The sequence below is a fragment of the Larus michahellis genome, chromosome 21 (assembly GCF_964199755.1).
Source record: "Larus michahellis chromosome 21, bLarMic1.1, whole genome shotgun sequence".
NCBI lineage: Eukaryota > Metazoa > Chordata > Aves > Charadriiformes > Laridae > Larus > Larus michahellis.
Genome location: NC_133916.1, coordinates 4,065,024 through 4,079,135, shown reverse-complemented (window position 1 = coordinate 4,079,135; position 14,112 = coordinate 4,065,024).

Here is a 14,112-nt window from a genome sequence, read left to right as displayed (position 1 = left end):
GTTTTGCCGACTGGTGATTACTTTGGTCTGATGACAATTCATTAAAATTTACACGGGGAGGATGCTAACGGCACGGCCAGGAGGAGGAGAAGGAGAGGGAAAGGTGGCGAAGCAGCTGGTGCTGGGGCCGAGATGCGCTTGGATGGAGATGTGGGTTTGGAGGAAGGCTCTGGAAGTCAGGATCTGGCCCGTTTAATGCTCCAGCAGCAGGATGGGACACGGAAAGAGGGAAGCAGCCCCCAAAAGCGGGGCAGCAGGAAGCCATCCCTGCTCACGCTCCGGCGGGAGCACAAAAGCGCTTTGTTTGGGGCCGGAGTTCGGCTTCTCACGCCGCTTCCCCCACTGAGGGGTCCGCTGCCGCCTTGCTCCGCTTTAACGATGCTGCGGCAACCCCGGGATCCCGACCGGGGCCACGGAGCAGCTCCATGAGCTCGGGGACAAGAGGGACCTGTGCCACGAGCCCTGGTGCAGCCGGTGGCTGCGCTCGCCGTGCCCTCGGCGGTGCCGGGATGGGGATGGGGTGGCAGCGGGGCCCGGAGTCGGGCAGCCGCGGGAGCAGGGATGGGCAGCGGCAGGGGTGAGCTGGTCCCGCAAGACCAGACGGGGAAGTCGCCACCAGCACCTTGAGCAACCGCCCAAACCAGATGCCATCGGGACCCAACTTCGGTTAAAAGAGCGAGGGGGAAAACACACACTGAGTTTTGCGTTTGCAGACACGCGCGTGTGTGTGTGTGTGCGCGCGCGCACACCGGCGCCTTTAAAAACCAAGCCAAACAATGGCTCAGAGCCGCCTCTGTCGCAGGATTCAGGGCTCTTTTTCCCCCATCTCATTCCCGAAACCGAGCAGAGAGGTTTCTCAGGCTGCTGCTCCATTCGCACATGCCTCGGCTGGGCTCGAACTGGCACTGGGGGGGCCTTAATCCTCCGGGATCCCCCCTCAACTCTCCCCTGCGCTTTGGAAAACTTTCCTGGGTGAGCCAACCCCCAAAACTTCCACGTTTATTTACTTCTCTGTAAAAGTTTCCCAACGATTCCAAAACCTGGCGCTCATCCGCCCGGCGTTTTCTACGGAAAGGAGCTGCCTCTGCAATCCCTTCCCAGGGAAACGGGCAGGGATTAGATCATCCGATGGCGGTTGTGAAAGCTCGGCAAGTATTTACTGTAAGAAGGGCTTTGATTCAGCAAGGCGGGCGTTCGAGTGCTAAGCCGATGGGATGGGAGTAGGTGCTTCGGTGGGGGGTTGGATCAGAGGCGCAGCCGAGCCCTCCCTGCACCCCGGAGCACCCAGGTTTCTCGGGACACCCACCCAAATCCCCATCCTGCAGCAACGGCCGGGTTTGAAGGACGCAAAGATTTAGTAGGGAAAAAAAATTCAGGTTCTCACCAGGTTCTTCTCTTTTTCTTCCCCAAACTCACCGCAAGTTCAGAAGGGGCGAAATCTGACGTTGATTTTTTGACCAGTCCCGGGCATACTGGGTAAATACAGGGATGATTTGCTCCGTGCGCCTTTTTGTCACTCGATTTACTACTTTATTTGGGAGGGGATTTCCACAAAAAGCCATAAAAACTGGGGTTTCCCACTGAAAAGCTTTTCATGTTCTTTCATGACCTTTGTTCAACAATGACCTAATTTCACTCAAACTCTGGCACACGCTATTCCTGAGGTGGGAGGAGAAGTGGCATTCCAAATTGGGTCAGTTTTCATTAAAAATGCTTCCGTTTACTAATAGTTTTTCATTTGTCGGAAGGGCTCGGATCCGCTCAAAACGCCACTCGGCGCAGAGGGGACGGCTGCCACCGTTCCTGACTTGAGAAATGGGTTAATCTTCATGGGAAATCACCCGTCGCCGCTGTTGATGCTCAAGGACTCGCTGGCTCTGGGCTAAGACCTTTCTCCCCCGAAAGGCCCCGATGGACGCAGTGTCTCGGTGCTATGCGGCACCCGCGATGGCTGCGCCTTCCCGAGGGTCCTGCGCTGGGTGCGAGGACCGGGAGGGACAGGGGCTGCCGTGGTGGTTTGTGCCCGATGACACGCGTGTCACTCGCCCTTCGGTTCACGGGCACGAGCGGCGTGTTGGCCGGGGAGGCTCCGGTTCAGCCGTGCCCCAGGAAAAGATGCGGGAGGGAACGACGAAAGCAACCGGGAGGATGAAACATCCCATGCCCTGACCTAATTCAGAGCCTAATCCAAAGCCTGCCCTAATCAGGGGGATCTGAATCTTCAAGTCTGATCCCCACCCCCCCGGCCCAGTAAAGCAAATGGGAAAATGCAGTGGGATCTGGGAGATGGGGGCCAGCTGCCCTCCATCCGCAGGGGCTCCTCGCTGGGGCTCCCAGGGTGTGGGAAGGGACTTCTGGTCCCCAGAGAGGCGAGAGCTGCGAAACTTCGCTTTCTGGAGCCGCTGAAGATGGGTCGGGAGGGAAGACGCACTCAGAGAGCGGCAGAGCCCACAGACCCTGCCATTAAACCCTGCGAGAGCCGCGGGGTGGGCGAAAGGCGGCAATAAACCCGGCTGAGAACCGAGCGAGGTGGAGAAGGAAGCAAAGCAAAGCGCCCGGCTCTCAGACGCGTTCCTGCCGCCGCTTCGCAAATGCGCAAATTATGCAGCCATTTCACGGGACACTTAGGAGTCAATTTGCAACGCGGCTCAGGGGGGAAATTGGGCACATAATTCCCCCTGAACAATAACCGGGAGCAGCCCGCTTAATTTAATGCCGAGCCTGCGCCTTGTTAGCGCTTGCCGAGGGGAGGATGCTGCGGGTGCCGGGGCCACGTGCCCCCATCCCGCCGGACCCCCGGAGCTGGCGGCGATGCCGCAAGGACCGAAGGGCGGCCGGGGACGGCCACGGGGATGGCTGGCGTGTCCCACGCCGGCTTGCACACGCGCCGCGCACCATCGGGCTCCGGCAGCCCGGAGCACAGTGGCAGCAGGCTGTTCTCATTACAGCCCAATGAGGCTGTTTACTCACCCAGCTGGAGACAGTTAGAGAGTGATAAATAATGAAAGAGAAAACATGATTTTCCCCTCTGTGGTTTCTATTTGTGTAACCATATGTCACAGCTCAATACAGCAGCATTTTTTTCTGCTTTATTCAGGAAAGAGTTGATTTTTTCCATAGAGCGGCTATTTTTTTCCCCGCTTTTCTTTTTTTTTATTTTTTTTTTTTTTCCCTGGTGCGGTGACTTAAGTATTTCTGTTTGTTTTCCTGCGAAACTCACTCATATTCAGTCTCCTTAAAGTCTGGCTTGTCCCAGTGACTGCAAAGGTTTGATGGGACTATTCTCAGCTTCTTTTCAAATACCTGTCACGAGGCTGCGGGGAGAAGAAACAGCCGAAACCAGCCCGGTGAAGGAACACCACCCTGCGCGAGGGCTGAGAAGAGCTGAGCCCGCGTCTCTCTCAGGCGGCAGCAACTTTATACCGCAGGATGAAACATCTCCGAGTTTTCCCTGGCGAGGGAAGGGAGGGTTAGATGAGTGATAACTGGGACATTTTTGCAAGCAAAGCTCTGCCGGGTGCTTTGCCGGGGTAATAGAGCATCGCTCCTGCCACGATGCAGGTAGGGAAACTGAGGCACGGCGCTGCGGAGGTTTCATCCAGGCAGTGAAGCTGCAGCGGCAGAGCCCAGCACCCCGTTGGGCAACTGCATTTGTCCGTCCCGGGGTGGCAGAAGCTGAGTTTTCACCGGGGGAGGAGGAGCTGGTGGAGGGAAGGAGGCAGCCCGGCAGGCGGAGGAGAAGCTCCCAAATGAACGCAGCTCTTTCCCCAAGGAAAAGCCCTTGCGCAGCCCGTTCTGGCGTCGGGGAGAGCTGGGCGTCCGTACCCACGCTGTGCCCGGGGGAGGGCAGGTCCCTGCAAGGCCCCTCTCCCTCCCCGCCAGGCACCGCACGCCTTCCTCCTGCAATCAGCCCCCCCGGCTTCCCCTAACGCCACATCTCGGCTGCCGGCGTCTCTTCTCCTGCCATGCCCCTGCAGTCTAGCGTTCGGAGGTCTTGGCACGCTCCGTGGATGAGTTTCCCCTCGGAGCGCTCTTGGCCAGGGGGGTGCGATGTATTGTGTTTTTTGCCCTAGCAAGTTCTCCGGCTTCACAACATCCTCTTCCCGCAAGATACATCGTTTGGGGAGAGCAATTATCCCAGTGACCTCATCCATGTCTGCGGCATGAGGTCACCAACGTTCGGGGAGGTGCGCACCTCACCCGGCCCAAACGGGGTGTGCGCGGCTCACCCCCATCCGGCATTTGGGCTCCCTCCAGAGCCCCATCCCAGCGCCGAGGAAACCGGCAATTAATTGCGGCGTAATTCCCAGAGGCCAAATCAGGTACCCGAGCGTAGATGCAGCCGCGGTTGGATGGCTGTAAGAAAGAGCCCGACTGGCAGCGATTCCCAATATCCCTGCCCTGACGCACCGCCGTGGGCTCCGGGAGAGCCGCGCCGGGGCTGAATGTGCCCCTTTGTGCTGAAATAGCCCCGAGTATCGTATCTCCCTGGCACAGACCTCCTGAAAGGAGACCCCCTCGCCCACCGCTCCGCCTGCCTTCGGCAGGGTCCGGGTCCCGGCACTCGGTGTGTAATCACGGCGGGTACACGACGTTAGCTGCGATACCTCATCTCTACAACCAGCGTCCCGAAAGCCTTCCGCCGTGTTTGAATTACCTCAATTAAATTTAGCAAACACACCTCCTTGTACGGCTGATCACTTCTTAAAAAACCCATTTCTCCGGAGGGTTTGTGCGTAATAATCCGCACTTTGCTTCGTCGTTTCCTACATCTGCTCTACAACTGGTTTGGGGCGAGTCTGCCGCACCAGCATCCTCCAGATCTCGGAGGTGAGGTCCCACCAGTGTCAAAAATGAGCTCAAATTCACCCAAATGCTGAAAAGCCGGCTTTTACCCAGACTGGAGCCACCATGTCCCAGCAAAACCGCCCCAGCTCTGAGTCTGAACCATCCACTGAGCGTCCCAACACTTTTAGTGTTGATGGTGTTGCCCTTTTTTAAAGCAATTTAACAGAGTAAAATCAGTATCTCCTCGCTTCGGGTCACAGCGCGCTCTCGTTGCAGGGCTTGAGCTGGAGACCGGGGGAAGATGGACCCCGCTGGTTCCCCTGACCCCCCCCCGCCTCCTGCCCCAGCAATTTTTACAGCCTTCCCCAGGCAGCCCAAACCCGCTCCTCGGGCCTCCGGGTCCCGCTCCTCTCCCTGCAAGCATGGAAAAATAAGGGCTGGGAATTTGCTGCAGGTTAATTGGGGTTATTTCATATTAAAGCCCCTTTGCCTCTGTAAAGTGAACCTTTGCTGGGCGGCATCGGTGGCTTCTACGTGCCTTATTACACCTCCCCGGGCACAGAGGGGGTTTGAGCTCTGCCGAGGAGATGCGGACGCTTCCTCCATCAGCTCCTGTGACCCCAGGTGACGCCCCTGGCCAACACAGGACGTGCCACCTCTTCACCTGTGTCACCTCCTGCTGTGGGTCACATCAGCCAGGAGGTGACGAACCCCAAATCCTCTTGCCCCCAGGTTGAACACCAGTGTGGGTGCCTCCCTGGAGACCACCTGGATGGCATCTGGAGGGAGTCGGCAGCCTCTGGAGAAGATGTCCATCAGCTGGGAGCCATATCTAACGCCGCGGCATGGGAACATCAAACCAGCTCCTCTGGGTAACATTTCTACCCGCAGATCTCGCATCTCCAGGCTTCCAGCCCCCGCCTCCACAGCTACCCCGGCTCTGCCAGGAAGCATAAAGGCTCTCCATGGCTTTTTCCACTCCTGGCTGTGCAAACAACGTGGCCCCTGCTTCCCCTCCGCACCCCCTCCGCTGCCCGGCCCGGCACCACCTGGGTTAACGGGAGGGCAGTTGGATGGAAAAGGCCCTTTTTTATTGTAACAGCAGATACAAAGAAGAAAAAGCGCTAGAATCATTTATCTGGCTCACAGTTTCACTAATGCCCTCGGCTTTAGGCCAACGTGAGATATTATGAGGTAAATCGGCCAAGTCATGCTATACAAACATTTCAAAAAAGAAAGATATTTTCAGGCTCTTGCAGGAATCCAGCCCTCCCCCCCCGCCCCGGCCCGGCCCCGCGTCGGGTTTCTGCAGGATTCGGCCGGGTTTGTAGCCCACTTTGTGTTCATCTGCGGGCGTTCAAAAAATGGGAGAACCAGGCAAAAGGCGTCACTCGAATTTGGCGCGGGGTTTGCTCGGCGACGCAACGGCCTCAGCACCGGCCAGGCGCATCGCGGAGCATCCCCGGAGATGCAGAGAAAAGGCCTTTATGGTCCCATTCTTTCCTCTCAGCATCCCGGGACTTGCCGCATGGCACAGCGGTGCTCCAAGATGAACCTCTCCAGCCACCCCGCGCTGCTGGGACGCTCCACCGAGCGCGGCGGGCAATGGCAGCCCCTCCAACGCCTCCGCGCAGTCACCAGGGACCGACCCCGGCACTGGTCCCTCCTGCCCCCGGTCTGCAGAAGAGCTCAGAGCCTCCCGCATCGTGCACGGGCAACCCCAAAACCAAAGATATTCTTCTCTGGGTAGCGGGCACAGTTAGCTTTTTAGGCTAATAATGGATTTTAACTGCACGGGAACTATGTATGTTCAACAATATATACATATTTTTTATTGCTTACAACATTTAAATGGATGGGTTCTTTGTTATTTATTAAAGGGCCATTGAAAATGTCTTTCCGTTCTTGTTCCTGTGTCTTAAGCAGTTCATTAAAATGCCCACCTTTCCTGTCATAAAACCCACGTACGCAGGCTAATAAAATCCAAACATGTACTATTAAAGTCCCCACACACAGAATAAAAAACCCCACCCGCAGCCCCTATTCCAAGCGCCCACATAAAACCCAGTAAAAGCCTTATGCCACGGCCTGACACCCGCTCAGACGCCTCTGACAACGGTGATGAGAGCATGGCGAGAGGGAGCCAGTGCCTGGGGGGGGGGGGTCCCTGCTGCCCCCAGTGGGTTTCGCGGGGGACAGACCCCCGCCGTCCGTGCCAGTGGTGGGGCAGACCCTACCCGTGACCCTGTAACTGAGCTCTGCCTTGTTTCCATCTTGAAGGTCCTACAGACACTGCTCCTTCCCTTACCGCAGCGCACAAGAGGTTGAAGTGTGGGGTTTCTTGGGGCGTTTCCAACATTGGGGGTACCCGGAGCTGCCAGTCTCCGTCCTTCTCCACCATGTCCCCACTGGGAGCAGGGAAGGGGCTGCAGAGCCTGAGGGTGGGTGTGAGACATCGCCATTCCTCTCCCAGGCGAGGGAAACGCCTGCGGGGGAGTTTGCAGTTGGGCTTGGTTGGTTTCCAGTGAGGAAACCTGCCTGAGCAGGGCTCGCAGCCATGGAACCACCTTGGTTGTCCACCTGCCCCGAGGCAGAGGTGCAGGGAGGGGGGATTCGGCATCACATGAGCTCCAGAGGTGCAGAGGCAGAAATCCACGTCCTGTGCCATTGCTGCAACTGGACATAGCCAAGCAAGATTTCAGCCTACAGGCTTTTCCCCCCCTTTCTATCCCCCGTTGCATCTCGGAGGGTTACAGCAAGATGGGCTCAGCCCAGGTCTGCGCACCGTCACTGGGAGCAGATGCTCCCAGGGTGACACAAGCAGGGGAGAGGGCTGGTGGCACCTGCCCCTCTGAACACAGCGCTGGGAGACGCGTCCTGGAGAAACCCTTTGCTCTCCCCTACTTCATCCCCACCCCAGCCAGGCCATGCGTGTGGGTGGGCGAGGAGAAAGGCAGACAGGCTTCTCCGGAGCCGCTCTCCTGCGGCAGCCCCTGGCCCGGTGATGTGTCTATCACCGAGCATTTACAGCCTCTGATCGATGGCGGGTTGGGCAAAACACTCCAGCGCATCATTATTGTAACGACCTGACAGCAAAATCGGTACACGCTGTCCTGGGGTGATGGTTCCATCTCCCGCACTGGGCACCAGTGCCAGCACCAGCGAGAGGCAGCAGCACCTTTCCCTGCCCACCTCTTGCTTTTGGTGGACCCCCATGAAGCGTCCAGAGCCTGCAGCCGCCGCACGCCAGCCCTGAGCCCCCGCTGCCATGCCGGAGCATCCACCGGCATCGCAACCCCTGTCGTCCCCCCTCCGCCTGCCTCCTCCCCCAGGGAAGCCGGTGCTTTGCTGGAGGGCACGGAGCGAATCATCCAGTAACACAGAAATCTCCGAGTCCTCTTTAGACGTCCCAGGAGGAGGCAGATCTGAGGGAAGGCAGCGGAGAAGATGCCTGCAGCAATGTCAGTGCTAGAACAGCCGGGCTGACAGGATTCAGAGCGGGGATTAAGGTTGGGATCAGGGATGCGGGGAAAATGAAAAAAAAGACTCCGGCTTTCAGGCGTGCTTCGGCTGTGTTTGTCTTCTTGTTTGCTCGGGAGGAGGACAGGCTCCCGGCTTTAAAAGGCCCCCGATCACCTTCCTGAAGAGGCCAGGGTTCACTTCGGTGCTGCATCTGGAGATGTTTGCGAGGGGAGAGAGGATGCGCTGGGCACGTTCTGCCGTCGCCAGGGCAGCCAGACCAGCGGCAGCAGGGACAGGCTGGGCGGACCGAGCGCCGTCCCACGGGAGGGTGCACCGAGCAGCGCCAAGCAGCCGTGGGTGCCTGGGGAATATCTGCCTTTTCGCAGGGGTTTCTGAAATGTCACTCTGTCACTTCCCCACCAGAACTGCTCCCACTTCCAACCTCCGCAGTGTTTCTTGGCTGGGACATCTCTGCCTTCCTCCCAGGCAGGGGCAGCAAGGACACCGGGGGGGTGACAACTTTCTTACCAGCTGCAAATCCCTGTGCTCTAAGGTGGCATTTTATTGCGCATGGGAAAGCGGAGCAGCTGCCTCTCCCTGTGCTCCAGCCCCGGCTAAAAGCAGGACGACGGGTCATGGGAACCTCAAGGAGAGCAAGAAAGGAGGAGGAAAAGCCAGGCCAATTATGCAGCTCGTTTAGGTGCAGGAACTGGGGACTCCCCTCGGCTGCTGCCCATCCCCTGCTCGCGTCCCACCCTGTCACCAAGAAGAGACCCAGCCACTTGTCACCCAGTGTCACAGCTTTGCTCTGCTTCCCCTATGGTTTCCCCAGAAAGGGTTTGCGCCCTGGCAAGCCGAGCTGGAGCTCCACCTTTCCAGAGGCTGCTCCGGGGTCCTCCTCCCCAGGTCACAGCCCCACCAAAGGGCACGAAACAGCCCCCAAAGGGCAGGTGCTGCTGCGTTTCATAGAATTGCGGCGTGGTTTGGGTTGGAAAGGACCTTAAAGCCCATCCAGTGCCACCCCCTGCCCTGGGCAGGGACACCTCCCACAGACCAGGTTGCTCCAAGCTCCATTTTCCCTGGGGAAGCTGGGGAAGAGAGGAGACAGCCAAAGTTTGATGCCAGTGAAAGCACAACCTACCTAAAAATTGCACTTAGAAGAAGAAAAAAGTCCCACCTGCTTCTGACCCAGACGGAGCCAGTCTGAGGGTCCCTGCCCGGGCTCAGCCCCCCATCTCTCCCCCAGCCCTCCCAGTAGCTGATCAGTCCCAGGCGCTGGAGCAGGGTCCCCCTGCGGCCCCCACTCTTATCTCTGGGGGAGGGAAGGGGCCGCAGGGTCCCAAACACTCTCCAGAGCACCGCGGGGCTGCTCTAATACACAGCCTCCGCAACCATCCACCGGCCAGGCGGTATTTCCAGTCAAAGCAAATCTGGACTCTCTTCCCTTCAGCCCATTTCTCTCCTCCTTCCTTGCCTCTTTCCCCCCCTCCCCTTCTCTCTTATCTCCACATAGACCATTAACTTTCTCCCCAGTGCTGCCCGCCCTCCTCGGGGCTCCTTCACAAGGTTTTTTTCATGGTTTACACTGACGGCCCCGCACACCCCCCTTGCTCGCGCAGTGCCTAGAGGCCGCAGAGCCCCGCGCATCCCCGGGGCCGCTCACAAGATGCCCGTACAGTTCATACGCCCCAACACCCTCCTCCGCTTCGCCACTCCGACGCTCTCATTTCCAAGCTCCCTCTTTCCCCCCAGTCCAGATACAAAAGGCACCAAGTTTTCCCTTCACAGCCCTCTTTTCCCCTTCTCCCCTCCCCTTGACTCGCAGTATCCAACCCTCTGTTTTCAAGGGCTTCCCCCCCCTTCTTTCCTACCCCTCTCCGCCCCCCCCTTTTTTTTTTTATTTAAGTTTTTCTTTTAACTTTCAAGGTCAACACGGACAGACAATGCCACCAGTGCCTGTTTGATATGTGAGCGCTATTGGCGTCCATTGCCACGGTTTCCGTGGTAACACAGTAACCATTAATTTTCAATTAAAGTAGACAAAAAGCCCGATGACAGCTCCAGGTCTGCTGAAGATGTCAAGAATCCGTATTAATATACAGCAAGAGAGCATAATTGTGTGTCCATCTTCCCGAGCAACGAAAATGGAGGGATAATTACCAGCTAGAAAGCCACTCTGTAATTTTGTTCTTACTGTCACCACAACCCTACATATTAGCATAAATTAAAAGCAGGGTTTATTGTTACCAAAGTGCATTGATATTTCCAGCCTATTTTCTTCCTTTTAACTGTTTGTTGTTGATGAGTGACTCCTGGACACATGGTGGGTGAGCCCACAGGAGCAATCGAGATGCCAGAAAGTAATGGATGAAGCCTCGCGATGCCACCCAGGTGGAAGGAAGGGAAGAGCAGCGAGATGCTGCACGGAGGTGGAGGAGAAATCCCAGATGGGTCTGCAGCCCTCTTCCATCCTCCGGATCCACCAGGAGCTCCCGGCCCCAGCGTGGTCCATCCCAGCTCAGCTCCCCCATGGACCATGCGGTGGGGGCTCCGTCACGTTGTCCCCATTGCCACCTCCTCGGGCTTCGCCTCGGAGCTGGAAGGGGTGTAAGTCCCCGACTGCTGCGCGCTTGGTGACAGCCGCTGAATTCATGAATTTAAGTGAATGGAAAAAAGCGGGTTCCTTGTATCATATCCAGAGAAAGCTGTCCTTCAAAAGGAAATTTAGTGTAATTACCCTTAAGGGAGCGATCCTCACTCAGTCAGTCACAACACTGACCTGCTGCTAGGATCTGACAGGGAAATTACAGGCTGTGTACTCAACAAAAGGGGCTTCCTTCCTTCTTAGAGGAGAGATGAAATGCCGAGGTTTGAAAAGAAAAGTATTGGCTTCTGGGTTTTAAATCAGTATCTCGCACAGGGCCTTCCTGGGCACCGAAATTAGAAGGGGGTGGAGGAGGACCAAGCCAGGGAGGGGAATGGGCGTTTTTTTATGGGCTGGGAAAAGAACTGAGAAGCTCCAAATTCCCACCGAGCGAGGAAAGTGGTTTTTCAGGATTTGCTTTCGCGATAGGCAGCGAGGCGACGGGCACGGCAAAGAGCAGAAGTGAGATGGCCTCGCAAAGAAGGCTGCAGGCGCCGGCACACCCCCGTCCCTCTGCAGGAGCAGTGTCGCTGTACGGAGCCAAGCCAAGCCCATGCCCCCCCAGCTGCCGTTGCCCCGGCATCCAACCTGGGGGCTCTTCTACGCAGAGCCCCAACACTGAGGGGGGTCACGAACTCCCCCTCAGATGCTGTCACCACTCCAAGTGGGGCTGGGCTTGGAGAAACCTCCGTGGTCCCCTCTTGTACATAAGGGGGGACTAAAGCCCTCGCTGACCTGTTGGTTTCCATCTCCAGGAACTCAGGTGGGGAACTCCCAGAGGGCTGGACAAGACAATCATAACATCGATGATTAAAGGGGGTGTGGGGGGGATTAGTCAGAATAAATCGATACTCAGAAAAATATACAAATAGATTATTAAGCAATCAATTTGTAAGGAGCTAAAAGACAACGGTGGGGAGATGGGTTTGTCTCCAATACTGTGTCAAGGCAGCATCTTCCCGTGCCGAGGCGGCTGGCCCGGCAGAAACGGGGAGAGCGGGCGATCCGACACAGGCTGGCTGCGGGAAGGCTTTCGGTGCAGCCTCCCCGATATCCTCATAAGCAAATAAAGGTAACACGGTCTCGAGGTGAAATCATCCATCCCCCTGCAGCGGCACAGCTGGGTGGGAAACCCCACTAGGAGCCATCAGCAGCTCGTGACCAAACTGCAAGGGCTTTCTCAGGGCTGGGGCAGGAGGGACTGTCCCCAGCCCAGGCGGTATTTTCGGTGGTGAGTTAAGATGCACACAGAGGGTACACGTGCAGGGTCTGTGAGAACAGCCTGGGAAGGGGCTGCCATTTGGGGGGACAGGATTAGCGTTCAAACCACCTGGGTAAGAGGAACGAATGACCCGGTGAGCTGCAGTCGGGCTAACGGCACGGACACGAATTTAGGAACGAGAAGCAAAAACTACAACTTTCCAAAAGGCGGGCGAGCCAGCAGTGCAATGAAGAGTGAACTGGGATTTGTGTTTGATCACAAGCTCGGTATTAACCAACAAACTGCCTAACGCGGCCAGAGCAAGAGAGGCTGCAGCAGGGCGCAGGGGATGCCGCGGGGATGCTCAGCCGGGTACCCAGCCTGTGTCCCTGCCGCCCGCCAGCGGGCGATGGGTGGACGGGAGGGAGTTCAAAAGCAAGCGGAGAAGCAACGATAAGAGGTTTGGAAAACATGACCCATGAGGAGAGATTGGAGGAGCTGCGTCTGTTTAGTCTAGCCCAGAGAAGGGTAAGGAGGGCAGATGATAACGGCCCTACGGTATAAATATTGCTGCAAAGAGAACAGGGATCAACCGCTCTCCGTATTCCCAGCACAGGAGGAGCAGAAAGGGGCTTCGTTTGCAGGGAAGAAGCTTTAGGATAGGGAAAGCTTTGTACAAAAGTATTGCAATATGTGACCAAGGGAGGTCACAAGCTTTTTCATAACAAGACTTAAAAGAAGATATTAGAGGGAGGCGTCGATGCCACCTGCGAGAGAGACCCGACCCCCTGAGCATCCCCTCCCAGGCAGCACTGCAGGCTCCAGGCTCCGGCACAGCAGCGGCAGGGGCTCACCCCCAACTTGTCTTGGATGTCAATGTTTGCAGTAGGACTAAAACGAAGATTTCCTGAACAAGCTTCAAGGTGCTTCAACAGCCAGGTGATCTGAACGGGCAGTTCAGCGAGTAACGAGGGTAAATACAACCAAAAAATCCTGGTTTTGGCCAAATCAAAACACTTCAAAAGCAGGTCAGCTCTAGCAATCTTTCAGAGTAGAAATAAGGAGACAGGAGCAGCCTGATAGCACCCCATTTGTGCAGGCCAGGAGTGGGGAGGCCAGTTTTGAACAGATTTGTTTGGAGAACATTTAGTACCTCTAACACTTAAAAATATGACAACAGCTTTAAAAGCTCAAAACACGATCATCTGATTTTCTGTAAACAAAGCCCTCAGTCAGTTGAAGGGTTTTTTTTTCTTCCAATCTCCAGTTCATGCTAATTAAAAAAAGTTTCTCGTCTATTTGTGGATAGAATTTTCTTTTTCTACTGTGGGATTTGCACTGATTATGAATCTATATGATGGGAGCCCCAACAGCTGGAATATTCAAAACAGGGCAGGTTAAGAGAGTGGTCTGTATGCTTTCCTGGCTATAAAACATCACACACAATTATCACACCGGTGTTCAGCCCTTATCTACAGCTTCAGGGACTTACTACTTCAGTCAAGACTCACCTTCCAGACGGAATGCTCCTGGGATCCTGATGTGCACATGAACCTCATCCATCATATGTGGGGTTATGAACCACGGTGCCAACACACTGCCCTAGAGGGTGTAAATACCACAGCAGGGATGGAGGCTCCATCTTCCTGGGGAAACACAACCTCCCCAACGAGCCCCTTTTATCCAGGTGCCCCTGGGCCGCCCGCGGTGGAAGCTACGAGCATTGGCTGGATTGCAAAACACCCTGGGCCAAATCAGCCAGTGTGAACTGGTGCTACTCCACCAGCACACGTGTTCAGATGCTGATTTAAACGAGCTGAGGGCTTAGCTCTCAGGGTTTAATTTCCACCTGATGGAGGTCAGCTGTTTGCAGCATTTTCCCTTCACTTCCCGCATCTGGTGTAGGACACTCTGATCCCGACCTCAGGATCCGTCCTAGAAGCGGCAGAAGGAGCGCCTGGAAGATTTGTACACGCTATTGGGATCCCCCAGGACGAGGGAAGATGCTATAAGCATT